The sequence below is a fragment of the Trachemys scripta genome, chromosome 2 (genome assembly GCF_013100865.1).
Source record: "Trachemys scripta elegans isolate TJP31775 chromosome 2, CAS_Tse_1.0, whole genome shotgun sequence".
Taxonomy (NCBI): domain Eukaryota; kingdom Metazoa; phylum Chordata; order Testudines; family Emydidae; genus Trachemys; species Trachemys scripta.
The window spans coordinates 154,782,138-154,790,594 of record NC_048299.1 but is presented as its reverse complement, the minus strand read 5'-3'; the positions used below and the strand labels follow the sequence as shown (position 1 = coordinate 154,790,594).

General features: G+C 46.1%; 1 long non-coding RNA gene across 1 annotated transcript in view; it reads left to right on the top strand.

Moving 5' to 3' along the window:
- Positions 1–764: 764 nt before the first annotated feature.
- LOC117873001 overlaps positions 765–8,457 on the top strand; it is a 95,569-nt gene continuing 87,876 nt past the window's right edge. Inside the window, exons 1-2 of the long non-coding RNA XR_004644620.1 lie at positions 765–923; positions 5,193–5,332. This is a non-coding gene — a long non-coding RNA (uncharacterized LOC117873001). The remainder of the gene's footprint in view (positions 924–5,192; positions 5,333–8,457) is intronic.

Here is an 8,457-nt window from a genome sequence, read left to right as displayed (position 1 = left end):
CTCATGTTTACCATACAATTATAAAATAAATCAATTGGAATATAAATATTGTATTTACATTTCAGTGCATTAGTATACCGAGCAGTGTAAACAAATCATAGTCTATGAAATTTTAGTTTGCACTGACTTCACTTGTGCTTTTTATGTCGCCTGTTGTAAAATTAGGCAAATATCTAGAGGAGTTGACATACCCCTGGAAGACCTCGGAGTACACCAGGGTTGAGAACCACTGGCCTAAGGATCCCAGATGAGATTTGAGCTCCATCGTGCTGGGTGCTGTACAGACACATAGCAAGAGATAGACCCTTCCCCCCAAAACAGCAGTCTAAATAGAGAACACGAACAAAGGTGGGGGAGGGGAAACTGAGGCCCAGAGAGGGGATGTGACTTGCCCAAGGTCAAACAGCAGATTGGTGGCAAAGCTGGAATAGAACCCAACTCTCCTGACTAGTGCCCTATTTGCTGCCTTTCATTAATGATGAATTACTTTTTATTTATTTATTTATTTGGGTTCATTTCCAGCCTGCAAATATGCCATTGCAAACACATTGCATTGCTCCCTGTCTCTGCTGTACTAATGCTGGAGCACAGAGAGCCTCAGCAAGGTTAATTAATTTGAGCGAAGGCTGAAGCCTAAAAGACGGGGAGCAACACACAGAGATGATGGCTGGCAAAAATCATTAGAAGCATCTTTCAACAATCTATATACTGTTATCGATCCTGTTATAGATCATGTTCCTTTCCCCTTTTTTTTTTTTGCAGGATATTCTGGATCGATATGGCAAGTGCATTGAGACTGCAGCAACACATTTAAAACCTTATAAAAGGTTATTTAGTTGCTAACAGTGCAGCAGTTTCTGCAAAGCCTGCCAAAAGGTTACAGCTTTTTGGGCATCATAAATTACAGACGACAGGGGAAAAAAGTAAGTGCGGTTTTCTTTATTGTCTCAATGATGGATGGGCTCCTGAACAAGACACAAAATACATCATATCACCTTTAATGGGTCCACATTTCTGTAGCCATAACTCACAATTTTAAAATAGAAAATGGTGAAATATGGCGTTGTATATTCCACTCCTGACATATTTATGAGTCCTTCCCTTCTTATAAATACAGTGATTGCTATTTCAAAGCACCATGTCAGGTATGAACAGAGCGCAAACAGCTGGTGCGGTTGAAAAATTATAGCCAGAGTTGGACGTTTTCAAAAACTCTCTCTAGCAGCAGTAAATTTACAATGTTTGCACTAACTGTTATTAAAACCAAATCCATAGCTTGGCAACAGGAATCCATTGCTGTGTAACAGCTGGAGTGACAGCGCTGCATGACAGCTGGGGAGAGCTGGAAGGCTGGTGCTACACCCGTGTGAAAACCCATTTCAAGGGGATCAGCGTTCTCCATCCCAGCCTGTGCTGTCCCCAGCAGTCTGTGTGCTGTGAGTTGGACTGTTGGGAGAATGACAGCAGCATAGTTTATTTTCTGCCTGGCCCCATATTTTAATCTTTTCTTTTCAAAAGCCTTTCCTCTGACTGCTGAGACTCGCCTCATCCCAAACTCATGGGCGTGTCTGATTCGGCCTTCATGCAAATACAGCCTGATTAGGTCCCAATCCTGCAAGCTGGGGCCCAGCACCCTGAGACAGCAGTGAAGTCACTTTCAACAGGTTTGGGATCTAACAGCTTCATTTTCCAAAACACCACTGAGCTAGCTTGGTTACCTAAAGCGAGGGACTGCAGTTAGGGCAATGTATATCCTGCAGCTGGAGGTGCGCTTCCCGGCCCACTTAGACAGACGTGTAGGTCTGTGTGAGCTAAAAATAGCAGCATTGTTGTGGCTTGGCCTATCTTCCTGAATACGCACTCAGGGCGCTGGGGCGTGTTTCCACTTGCAGGGCTAGTCCGAGCCCTGACCTGTGCTACCCCACCTCCCCAGCCATTTTTAGCGCAGTAGCTCAAGCAGAGCTAGCCCGTTTCTGTCTACCCGCACTGGGAAGCGCACTCCCAGCTGCAGCATAGACGTAACCCTTAGAGACTTCTACTGACTCTCCTCAGCCACCCAAACTTGAGGCATCCAGTTACAGGCCAAGTATCAGAGGGGTACAGGCCAGTTGCCCTTTATGGGAAGTTAGTGCCCAATCTGCCCCTGGAGGGCAGGTTAGTAAATGAGCACCTGGACTTAATAAAGGTCCCCCAAGCTCAGTTAGAGGGGCACCCCCAAGGGAGACATGAAGCTCCTGTTCAGAGCAGCTCCCAGGAGAAGCTGCTGCTGAAGTGTTTAGAGTGAGAGTTATCTGGGGACCCCACCAGACTGGTGCTGCAGAAGAGGGAAACCTCCTAGATACAGGACTGCAGTCAGCAGGCAGGAGGGCCTGGTCTCAGCCAGGAATGCCCCTGACACCAGCTGGAAGCCCAACCTGGCAAGGATCAGCCACTATTCATGGAGAAGAGCGGCAGTGGACAGACCTCCCTGGACTCCTGACTCCAGAGGCAGGAAGCCTAACACCAGGGGCAGAGACTGGAACTGAGAGATCCCCCAGTGAAGAGCCTGGCTGGAGGCGAGAACTGGACGCAGGTGGGGGACAGATGGATTAAGAATGCCTTGGTCTCCAGCTGAGATGTTGGGGTGAAAGCTTTGTTTGTGTCCTGCGTCGGCTTTTCTGTTAATAAATGAGGCTCTCCGAAAGCGGGTTTAGCATCTAAGGCTAGGTCTACACTACCCGCCTAAATCGGCGGGTAGAAATCGACCTCTCGGGGATCGATTTATCGCATCCCGTCGGGACGCGACAATCGATCCCCGAATCGGCGCTCTTACTCCACCAGCGGAGGTGGGAGTAAGCGCCGCCGACAGAAAGCCGCAGAAGTCGATTTTGCCGCCGTCCTCACAGTGGGGTAAGTCGGCTGCGATACGTCGAATTCAGCTACACTATTCACGTAGCTGAATTTGCGTATCTTAAATCGACTCCCCCCTGTAGTGTAGATGTACCTTAACTGTCTGGAGCAGTTAATACCCTAAGAGGGAAAAATTGAGTAAGTGCTCACCCACAATACCACGCTCACCTGCAAGGGGGTGCACTGGGTCAGCCAGGAATGAAGACACCCCTCACCAAATCAGGGGCTGCTAATGAGAAGGCTGGACAGACGTGGAGCTCCTGCGTGGCTATTTTGTGCACACAATAGTGTCATTGAATGGATTTCCTGTTTCAGTTATCAGCACAGCTCCTATAAAGCCAAAAGGCCAGATCTACAACTGGAGTGAACTGGCATTTCTGAAAAAAGAACAGGAGTACTTGTGGCACCTTAGAGACTAACAAATAAGGTGCCACAAGTACTCCTGTTCTTTTTGCGAATACAGACTAACACGGCTGCTTCTCTGAAACCTGGCATTTCTGAGAATCATTTTCTGAATATTTTCCTAAGGGCAAGGTCTGGAATAATCTCAGAAAGGAAGTGGTGAAAGCCCCATGGCTAGATTCATTTAAAAATGGACTGGTCAAAGCACTGGAGAACGGGGAGGAAGGATGGTCCAGTGCTTAGGGCATTAGCCTAGGAGACTCATGTTCAATTCCCTGCTCTGCCATAGACTCCCTGGGTGACTTTGGGCAAGTCCCTTAGTCTCTTTGGGCCTCAGTTCTCTACCTGTACAATGGGGATGACAAAGCAGTGCTCAGAGTCTTTAAATACATTAAAGTCTGTGAAGTGCTCAGATGCTATGGTAATGGGGATCTGGATAGAGTACAGTGTCGGGACCGATCGGGGGCTGGCCAGAGAGGGTGGGCAAGATGTCTAGCTATCTCTAACATCTCTAATGGTGACTCCCATGCTCTATCCTCAATACTCCCAGCCGAAGGTCCAGCTCTGGCCTCTCTCTAATTCATCCTTCAATCCATAATGGCAGTTTAATGCTACATTAAAACACATTTAAAACTCTTGCCATTTCTGTGTCATTATTTCCACTCACTCTGCAAGAGTGTTTTACTAGTAAATACCTCAGGATGGAATTAATCCTGCCAAGAGCCCTTCTGAACATCAAAGCTCCGGAGAGTACGCAGAATTCTCCTTCCTCATTTACACACACAAAAGGCCTCTAATTAGCTTTTTGTTTAGTCCGATTATGAATGGGAGTTTTGACCTTTCAAAGTGATTAGCTTTTTAAACAAACTAATTTGCATAATGTCAATTTCTAAACTATATATACCAGCCAACGCTGTGGTTTTAAAGAATAGGAGCTGACAGTCAGGGTCTCAGATCCATATTTAGGTACCGAAAGTACGCCCTGATCCTGCAAACACCCGCATGCTAAATTTCATGCATCCACATGGGGTCCCATTAGTCACTGGGACTCCTTGTGTGCAAAGTGAACCATGGGCGTCAGTGTTTGCAGTGTTGGGGACTTTCCAAATTGCTCAGGCCCAGATTTTCAAATGTTCAGCACTGGAAATTGGGGCCAGATTTTCAAAAGGGTTTAGCATCCAGCATGCATCTGCTGTACTGAGCCCTTGAATATCTGGTCCTAGTGGCCACATGTTCAAAAACACTCCACACCCAGAAGCTTCCATGGAGGCCAACTTTAGGTCCTTAATTTTGAAAATCTTTGCCCACTGTTTTCAAAGATGGGTGCAGATGTAGGCAGCTAGGTTTGAAAATTTTGACTAGGGTAGCTAACACAGGTCAGTCTAGTAAGGGTATATGTATTTTTGCACACGGATTAAATATGTTTTCTAGATAATTTACATTCTCTTGTATAGGCTTTGCTTGGGACATTATAATCCCGTTTAATTTTGGCTTTAACTCTGTCCCATAATGATCTCATTAGCAGTGAATTTTTCAATGCTTACTTTTGCTTCTTTTCCGTTTCAGTGACTTTAAATTTCTTATGCTTTTGGCTTTGATTTCAAATGACCCAGCATTGATTCCTCTAAAATAAGAGACTGACAGTAACTAATGGCCCTGTTTCCTGCTGCCAATGCTGTAACAGCAAACATGTCACCCCGATCTGCAATCTTCCCGAAAAGCTGGCTTGATGCAGTGCTGCCATGATGAGATGTTCCTGCCAATGCAACTTGTATATCCAGGGCAGAAGGATGAAGTGGTTTTAGCTTTGACTGGTGCCCATGACAGTGATGGGCTGAATGAAATATCAGCCAATCACTCCATATGTATATCTACCTGCATTTCCTTCTCGTTCCCTTTAGATGGACAATGACTAGTATCTAATTAGGCCCGTGCCAACCCTGCAAGACATGGTTCATACAGGTGTCGGGGAGCAGAGCCCTGCACAGCTTGGAATCAAATCAAAGCATCCTCTACTGGCTCCCTTGCCAGTCCAAATCTGGTGAGTTTGAACCTCCACAGCTTGTCCCTCCCTATGTCTGCCTCACAGAGCATCTTTCCTGTCTCCCACACAATCCCCAGGATTGGCCCTCCTATCGGCATCTGTGATAGGGCTTGCTGGGGGCAGGGAATGGCTGTTGCTGGTTTCCTCACTGGGGGAAAGTCATCCCTGTACAGAAGGCTAATGTGCCACTTAAGTCCTACTTAAACCTTATGGAGGATATCCTGGCTCCTTTGAAATCAACAGAGCCAGGATTAGACCCTCTGAGTGTACAGGCGCCAGAGGCCTTGTGTTGGTACTGCGTACAGGGTTGTATTTTACATTGTATTTACAACCTCCTTAGGGCATGTTTGCCAAACATTTGCAAGGGCTTAGGTCAATGAATGCATCAGACCCTGAACTCAAGACTTATTCAAACTTTTTTGCTGTTTAATATGACTCTTTCCCCAGAGCCTATATCAGATGTAGGCATGTATGTGTCATATAACACAATAGGGGCTGCTTTCATCATCCATAGATCACTCCTCGCCTAAGTCACCATCCCAGACAGATTTGGTTTCCGTTTACAGGGACTTTGATCCTTCCTATGTGATTTGCTTTGTTTACTTTTTCACGTGAATTCACGCTGGCGAAAAGTGGTGGGTTGGTTCAAGCTTGTCCTGGAAGCACACGCAGTGGCCTTGTTTATACTAGGGTAACAAGACTGGATTCCCTACTGTAGACGAGGGGTTTTAAGCACCATGTTGTGGAGACCTGATATGAGCAGGGTTAGATGACATGGGGTGAGATTTTCAAAAGAGCTTAAGAGATTTAGGAGCACAGGCCCTATGGACCGTCAGTGGGACTATATAATGCTATATCTCAGGGAAAGACACTTGGACCTGTGCTCCTAAATCACCTACATGCTTTTGAAAATCCCACCCTTGGAGGTGCAGATGCCAGTGGCTGCCCGGACCCCTGTCTACAGTGGAGTTCCCACCATTGCTACTGCTAGTGGAGCTGAATTGGTGGTGGCAACAGCAGGACATTTTAGACCAGAACTCTGGTGGCAGATGGCTGATCGCATTGGGCTTCCCTTCACTAGAAAATTATTGTCATGTTAATATGACCTTGAGGAGTAGAGCTAACACGATGTTTAGCGTGACCTGGCCTTGCCTACACTGGCTGCAAGGTTGTGCTGGTTAACATGACTCCTCTGGGTCGTCCTCTAACATGACCTAATTTTCTAGTGAAGAGGAGCCCGTTGATTCAGGTCTCTGCAGCAAAGCTGGGTGAATAACTAAATGTCTGGGTCAGTGGTCGTTCCGAATCTGAAAATTATCAGAATTTTTAGTGAATTGAAAAAGTCCATTTCAGGTCTCTCCCATCCCTGGTGAGTGTTATAACCTAAGGTTATGTGGGGACCAGTGGCAGCAGCACCACCTCTTCCTCCAGCCGGTTTGTTAATGGTCAAAACAATCTGTGTCCAATTTGTGAGTAGTTTTGGGTCGACTGACACTGCATTTTTCTTTGAATAAACTATATGTCCAAAAAATGTCGCCTCGCTCTCCTCTGCAGTTCACTCAGTCCGGCCCCTGGATTTTAGCAAAAACCCTCTTACTGCAAGCCTGACCCCAGGATGTTAAAGGAAGAGCTGGAAATTTCCCCCCCATCTCTTAGAACTGGAAGGGACCTTAAAAGGTCATTGAGTCCAGCCCCCTGCCTTCACTAGCAGTACCAACTACTGATTTTGCCTAGATTCCTAAGTGGCCCCCTCAAGGATTGAGCTCATAACCCTTGGTTTAGCAGGCCAATGCTCAAACCACTGAGCTATCCCTCTCCCCCATTGATGAGCTAAAAGAGAACAATAGAAACTCTTCGTGGTAGCTAGATTCAAAACTATCACTGATCTGCATTCCTTTATCTGTGCAAAGCCCTCGAGAGATGCATTTTATTACCTGGGATTATTAAACAAACAGTTATAGATAACGAAATGTTAGCATCTTCACATTTGTTTTTAAACTTGGAATCACCATAATGGAGACCTGCTCTTTTCTAAGCTGGCTTTATCAATGCACAGATGCTACATTGTTCTAAACCCTTTTGCCTCTGCATAGTTTATCAGAGCCAGGGGTTTTATGTCTATCTCTGGTTATTATTAGTCAGTCGTGCTGGTAGATTTCATGTCTCTTTGGAAGAGGAATAATAGAAGATAAATTGTTGCTTTGGGTAGGTCCTCTTGGAAAATGGCTCTCATGATTCAACAGCTCTTTGGTTCAGGGCTTTGGAACGGGGAGAACCATTGCATTTTAATTTTATTTCAGTAACAGTTCCCCTCATCCCAAGCCACCTAAGAGACAGAGAGGTGACCTGAACACATGGCTGGGAGCGAGTCTAATCCTGTCATTAAAACACACTCCCTTATATGGCCAGGACGGAGCAAAATCACTTAACCTCTCTGCCTCAGTTTCCCTGTTATATGGGGACGATACTGCTCAACACCCCTGCTCGCTGGGGTGGTGTGCGGATTAGTGAGTGCATTACAAAGAGCTTTGAAGATAGTGCTATTTAGCATTTGCATCACGCTTCCTATTAGATCAGAGCTGAGTAAGTAGCTGAAAGAGAGTAAAGGGCACGTTGGACCTAGGAAGAAAGGGCCCTAGTTAATGCGCATCCTGGGCTTACCTCCAGTGTGGTGTCTTCATAAGAGTGGGTGTTCAGCCAGCAGGATATTAAAACATGTATCCTACTAGGAATTGTACAGACCATATTTAGCTCCAGATATAGTTGATCCAGCTTTATTCCCCCCAGCCCTATCTGCTGGATTTATATGATCCAAATCCAAACCAGGCAGATTTGATTGAACTCAGGGAACTCAGCTGAAAAGTTGGTTCCCGGCAAAGGGTGCTGGCCAGCCTCTCATTAGAGTGCCCCCTACTGGATAATTGTGGTTTGACGGTGCCATGGAAGAAGGCACTCAGCTGTCGTCCTGGCCAGGGCATAGAATATTACTTGCTCTGGTGATTTGCTGTTCTGTAGGGACGTTTGGGGAATATAGAGGATGTTGAAGTTGTGGTGTGGTATGTGTGGGGAGGGAGACGTAAACCAAGAATTCGGAGGTAAGAAAAGACTCCTGCTGTTTGTGT